Raw genomic sequence first — 5,982 nt, 5'->3', positions numbered from 1 at the left:
CCCCAAACTTATTTAGACAAGCCCTAGAACGGATTCTACGGGAATACCGACTACAAGATGGGGTCGTGTTAGTACAGTATGTGGATGACTTATTGTTGGCAGGAGAAAATCAGGAGGCAGTCAGAAAAGAAAACATACGGTTGTTAAATTCCTTGAGCCTTCAAGGCCTCAAAGTATCACGGTCGAAACTACAGTTTGTGGAAGAGGAGGTGAAATATTTAGGAAAGAAGGGAATGGTGATACAGAGGCCACCCCTAAATATATCTATACATTCGGTGAAACCAGGTGATATGGTATTAATCAGAGCCTGGAAAGAATCCTCTCTCACTCCTAGGTGGGAGGGGCCCTTTCTTGTTTTGTTTACTACAGATACTGCAGTCCGGACTGCCGAAAGAGGGTGGTCTCATGCAGGCAGAATCAAAGAACCAATTCAGAGTTCTCACTGGGAGGCGACCAGAGACCCTGATAGCTTAAAAATTAAGTTCTGAAGAAAAGCGGATGAGTGAGACTATCTTTTGTAAAGATCCTAACTGTATATGTTATCCTTTTGTATGTTACAGGTGTAAACTCTGTAGAGAAAAGTGGTGGGATATCTTTGCCAAAGGCATAAACCCTGAGAAGTGTTGTTTCCATACAAATGAGCCCTGTCCAACAAAGGCCGAAATCGTGCATGTAACCTGCAGACGAACCGTGGCCAGAGTGAGGTGTGGAGTTTAGGAGGTGAAAGATAAGAGCTGAGAGAGCTATAAGTCAAGGTTGACTAAATATGACAAAGGAGGTTCCCCTGAAAAATACGACTGCTGCCGAGAAGATGATACACCTCGCTGCTCTAAGCAACAGAGTAGGCGGAGGAGAAGGCAGAGGCGTACTGCTGTGGGGATTGAGGTTGATGAACCACCTCCAAAAATGACACACGAGGCCCCTTGACTCACAACTCCCAAATCCGATAACCTCAGGGCCACCCCAAAGTTTCTTATCTCCCTCGGGGAATAAAACCACAAACCAAATTAAATGTCAAAAATTTGGAAATGCTTATAGAAAGGACAAAACCACACCACTTTTCTCAATCTTATATCTAGGTATGTGGATAATAAGTCTGTTACCGATGCTGGCGAAACCTGCCTGTGGGGACGAGAACCCCCATCAGCCCTATAGGTGAACCTTGACCAGAGTAGATGATTCAAACATAATAAAAGAAAACATCACGGCGGGTCCCCCGAGGTTTGAAGTAACGGTTTGTGATTTATTAAGAATCTATATGACAGATACCTGTAACAACAATTGGGGAAAACCTAACCAAAGAGCAGTCTACTGGTACCCAAGCTCTAACCCTGGACGAGAGTATTGCAATTACCCTGGTCACTTTTATTGTGGATATTGAAGCTGTGAGACAATAACTACAGGATATTGGACTGTTAAGAATCCAGATAAATATCTTTCTGTGCAATGGGGAACCCTCGAGGTGCATTCAGCCGACGCATTCTTTAGACGGAACTATGATAACGACAGGAATTGTAACCTATTACACCTAACAGTATTGAACCAAGACCAAGCTGTGTGGACAATTGGGAAAACTTGGGGGGTAAGAGTCTGGGAACATGGATTTGATAGGGGTGACCTATTTCAAATAAGAAAAAAAACAGCCAAATTTTCTCCTCCTTCAACGATCAGACCAAATCTAGTCATAGCAGAGGAAGATGATAGTAACAGTATTGTACATACTGTTACAATCTCTCCTAACATAAACGTCACTGGAAATAACACTCTGGACGTATCAACAAAAAAAAAAAAAAAAAAAAAATCAAACCCTCGACTCTTACACCCGAAGTCAGCCCATTGTGAGATATACTTCAAACCAGTTATCAGGTTAATCGCTATTGTTAAAGGGCGCTTAGAAACTACACACTTAATGCTGCTCCGGAAGCAATACGAACAAATCGGGGACGGAGGAATTACTCCTATCCTCGGGTGGGCTAAAGAAGCATTGGATCGATTTAATGAACAAAATCAGGATAAAATAGAAAAGGGGGGATTGTAATAAACTGGTTAACTTTGTTCATGAAATCGCATGTGGGGGTAGAGACATTCCTCGCTTATCTAAAACCACAGTATCCAGTTAAGTACCGATGATTAACGAAAGACGTTCCACCTAACAAACAAATGACGGCACAAACACACACACAATGCAGAAGATACCAGCCACCACCTGAAGACAGATTACAACCACCTAACAACTGACGACACAAACGCACACGCAATACAGAAGATACGAGCCGTCACGTAGACAGAAACTAGAAACTGTATAAATAAAGGGACTCTTCCCCATTTTCGACGCGAGCCTTTGGCGGAGCACTGTCTCCCCGGCCGCCCAGCGCTGTTTTGCTCTCTTATCGCTTGCTAATAAATTCGATCTTGTCATTTAATACAAATTGGCTCCTCCAATTTGTCACGAGCGTCTATAACAACTAATAATAAGTATCTGATCCCTGTAATTGTGTGTTCATTATGGCCTCCCTGGGAGGTCAGACTGTAGACTGTACACCTCTCCTGAAGAGATTAGAGGACTACAATACCTGGCCCTCTCCCCCTGGTATGACTCGGGCCCATAACAATTGGCATTATCTGCAAGCTGTAGCAGACAGAATTTTTGTTTTGGCTAAAGAACAAAGGTTGAAGCAAGGAGAAGGGAAGGCATTGGTTTGTGCAGTTTTAGGAGCCACTTTGGTGGCAGCACAACAGGACAAATGTGTGGCCCGACAAGCAGAAGGGGAGATGATAAAATCCCTTCAAGACCTGGTGAAGGCTTTGCAGGAGCAATTGAAAAATGAGATAAGGAGCCTCTCCGACCAACTCGCCACCGAGCGAGTGACTAACCAGAGATTACATACTGCTTTGACTGAGATTCTGGAGTGGTGTCCTGATCCAGTGTCGGGGAAGGTTTCGATATGATCCCAAGAGAGAGATTAAGACACAAACGAGGTCAAATGCCGTATACCCAAAAGAGCTTTTATTATCAAAATAGTAGCGATAGGATAGAATGGAAGAAAAGGCAGAAATCAAGCAAGCAGTCAGGATAGAGTTGCAAGGATTGTCGCCACCATGGATCCAGCGGCGTCCCGTTGGTCCTCAGTCTTCAATTCGTCAGTGGTGGGTGCACACCACGGCTTGTCTCCACAGTTTTTTTTATAGGGCATAGTCCAATGATGCATGCACATATGTACTGTTCATGCACTGTTCACGCGCTGCAGGTTTCGTCTATCACACGACCTTCGCGTGATCAACACCAGAAACCAGTGCCTTATCTCAAAGACTACAGTTTCCATGACAATGGTAGTCTCCAAATTCTTCGCTGGCTCCGGCCTGTCTTCTCCCCTGGATGCCTCAGTAGCCTGGTAATCGTCCTTATGGACAGAGGAGTGCCCTGCTTAAACAAGCCATCTCTGGGATAAGTGGCTCGTCACAGCAAACAATCCTTGAGACAAATGGCTTGAGATGACAGTCCAGTCTCTCGATCTTTGAGACAAATATCTCGAGATAACAGTTCAGTCTCTCACAAGCGGGAAAGGGTATTAAGAGAGCAATTAGATGAAACCCGCTCCCAGATCACTGTAGAAAATGTGGGTGCAGACTCTGATGGGGAAAAGGAATCAAAATCATACCCTTATGAAGACCTAGGACAGATAAGGGAAATGTTTCCTCTTGGGACGGGGGAAGCCACGATGCAGCCTTTGATTAAGACCGAGACTGTGGATGGTGGTCAAGGAGGAGCCCAACAAGTTACCACCTGCACCGTACCCTATTCTCCCATTGATTTAGCCAAAATTCAGGAAAAATATTCCCGGGGACCCTGAGAAACAGAAACTGAGTATGTGTGGAGAGTATCCCTTACCGGAGGTGACCGTATCCTGCTAAGTGAGGACAAGGCAAGAGGATATTGGGGTCTGGGGATTTTCCTAACTACAAATGACAATAGAGAGCTGTGGTCCCTGACCCAAAGAGTAGCATATTGGACAGGTGGATTGGACCCTATGGAGAGGGGAGACCCCTTCTTGATTAAAACGCCTAAGGTGGGTCACCTTTTGGAGACCGTACAAAAAGCTGCGTGTCTCCAGTTGATGCATGTTCAATTCCTGGTTCTGCAACAGTCCTTCCCCATGCAATGTGTGGCAGACTCCAAAAGGTTGCATCCTCTTATAAGGGGACTGCCCGATGCCTTGAAATTGTATGTGGTACAATTACAAGATCGCTTGAGAGCACCCTGACCCCAAAGAAGGGGAGGCCCCCCAGAGATGACATGGGGAGAAGTAGCACAGGAATTGATTAATTATGGGAGATGGATGGAATTCACCACTCGGGGAGAGACAAAATCCAAACCAGACCTTAGGAGGGTGGAAGGGAATGGAGAAACAAAAATGAGGTCTGCACACAATTCTCAATCCCCTCCTCCAGGCAGACCGACACGGCCTCCTGACAATAAAAGATATGCACTGTGGACAGAGGGTATCTCAAAGGGAATCCCCAGAGAGGTGATGGATGGGTTGCCTACTCCCAAAATGGAAGGACTGGTGAAAGGCTGGGACAAAATAAAAGGGGCCCTATCTCCCTGAAACTTTAAAGGCCTTTCTCCCCCATCCCGGGAACCCAGGGACAATGATACCGAAAAGCTGGTCAAAGAAACACTCTAAGACTCGTTTTGGAGTTTTAGAAAGCAGGCATTCTTTATTGTAGCGCTGGATGCATGGGGGATAGTTCCACCTAGCGTGCATACCACAGCTTTAGCACAAAGAGGTTATATAGAATAACTAATTGCATATTCATCAGATTAGTATACATATACATAAAAATGGTTATAACTGATTATCATAGTACTGCCTACATCCGATCATGTGCAATGAAGGATCCATTTGAGTCGAAGGGCTGCTTTTGCAACCACCGACCCATTTGAAGTTCTTGTTGGCTGTCCTTGAAGTCTTTATTCTTGTTCTTTGATCTTGAAGCTTAATGCAGTTTCAATCACATGTGGTCAGTTTCAACATTGTTCTCATCTAGTGTACAGGAACATCTAGTCATAAGAGCCAAGAACTGCAAAACTTATGAGTAACTACCTCTACTAGTTAATTGCCTGGCTATACTTTTGTCTATTGTTTCAATCATAGTGTTAGTATAAGATTTCTAATAATTATTTACCAAATCTCACTTTTACAGTCACCTAGCAGCAAACCAGTTTCCACGGCTGGTACAAAATATTAAAACCATCAAAATATTTAGACATACCATACAGAATGTATGGAAATATGCTATCAACACGGCCCTATCTGCTCCTCAGGTGGCTGAATTGATTGATTTGGACGTCCCTGAGTCGGGAAACCCCCTCCGCTGTCCCCAACAAGTGAGCCAGGGGACGGCCAGTGGGTCCATTTGAGAAGGCTCACAGAAAGTGATAAAGGGGACCTGTTAATTACCTTTCCCCTAGGCGCCTTTAAGACCCCAGTCACATTTTTGGTAGATACAGGTGCTCACGTGTCGGCACTCCAAATGGATGTCACCAACCGTAATGGCATAGTTGCTGACAAGAAACAAATTTGGGTAACAGATGTTTTTGGAAACTCTCAGCCCCAGGCAACTGCCTGGGTCAAATGCTGGTTGCCAGGAGATGAGACTGCAACAGAAACTATAATGATATTGGGACCACTACCAACAAACATTTTGGGTCTCGACTTATTGAAAGGAAGAGCGTGGATAGACTCCAAGGGGAGGGAATGGAAGTTCAGACTCCCTGTGGCTTCAATGAGGCTTTTGCAGTCAGCGCCTGCACTCCCACCTTCAAAAATAGTCAATGTGAAACCTTATGCCTTGTTGTTAGGGGTGAGAGAGGGGATCGCCCCTGTAATAACTGAGCTACAGGAACAGGGAATAATTATCCCAACCCACTCGCCTTACAATTGTCTGGTGTGGCCAGTCCGCAAACCAAACAGAAAATGG

Source organism: Harpia harpyja, chromosome W, assembly GCF_026419915.1.
Source record: "Harpia harpyja isolate bHarHar1 chromosome W, bHarHar1 primary haplotype, whole genome shotgun sequence".
Taxonomy (NCBI): domain Eukaryota; kingdom Metazoa; phylum Chordata; class Aves; order Accipitriformes; family Accipitridae; genus Harpia; species Harpia harpyja.
This window is presented reverse-complemented; position numbering follows the sequence as displayed.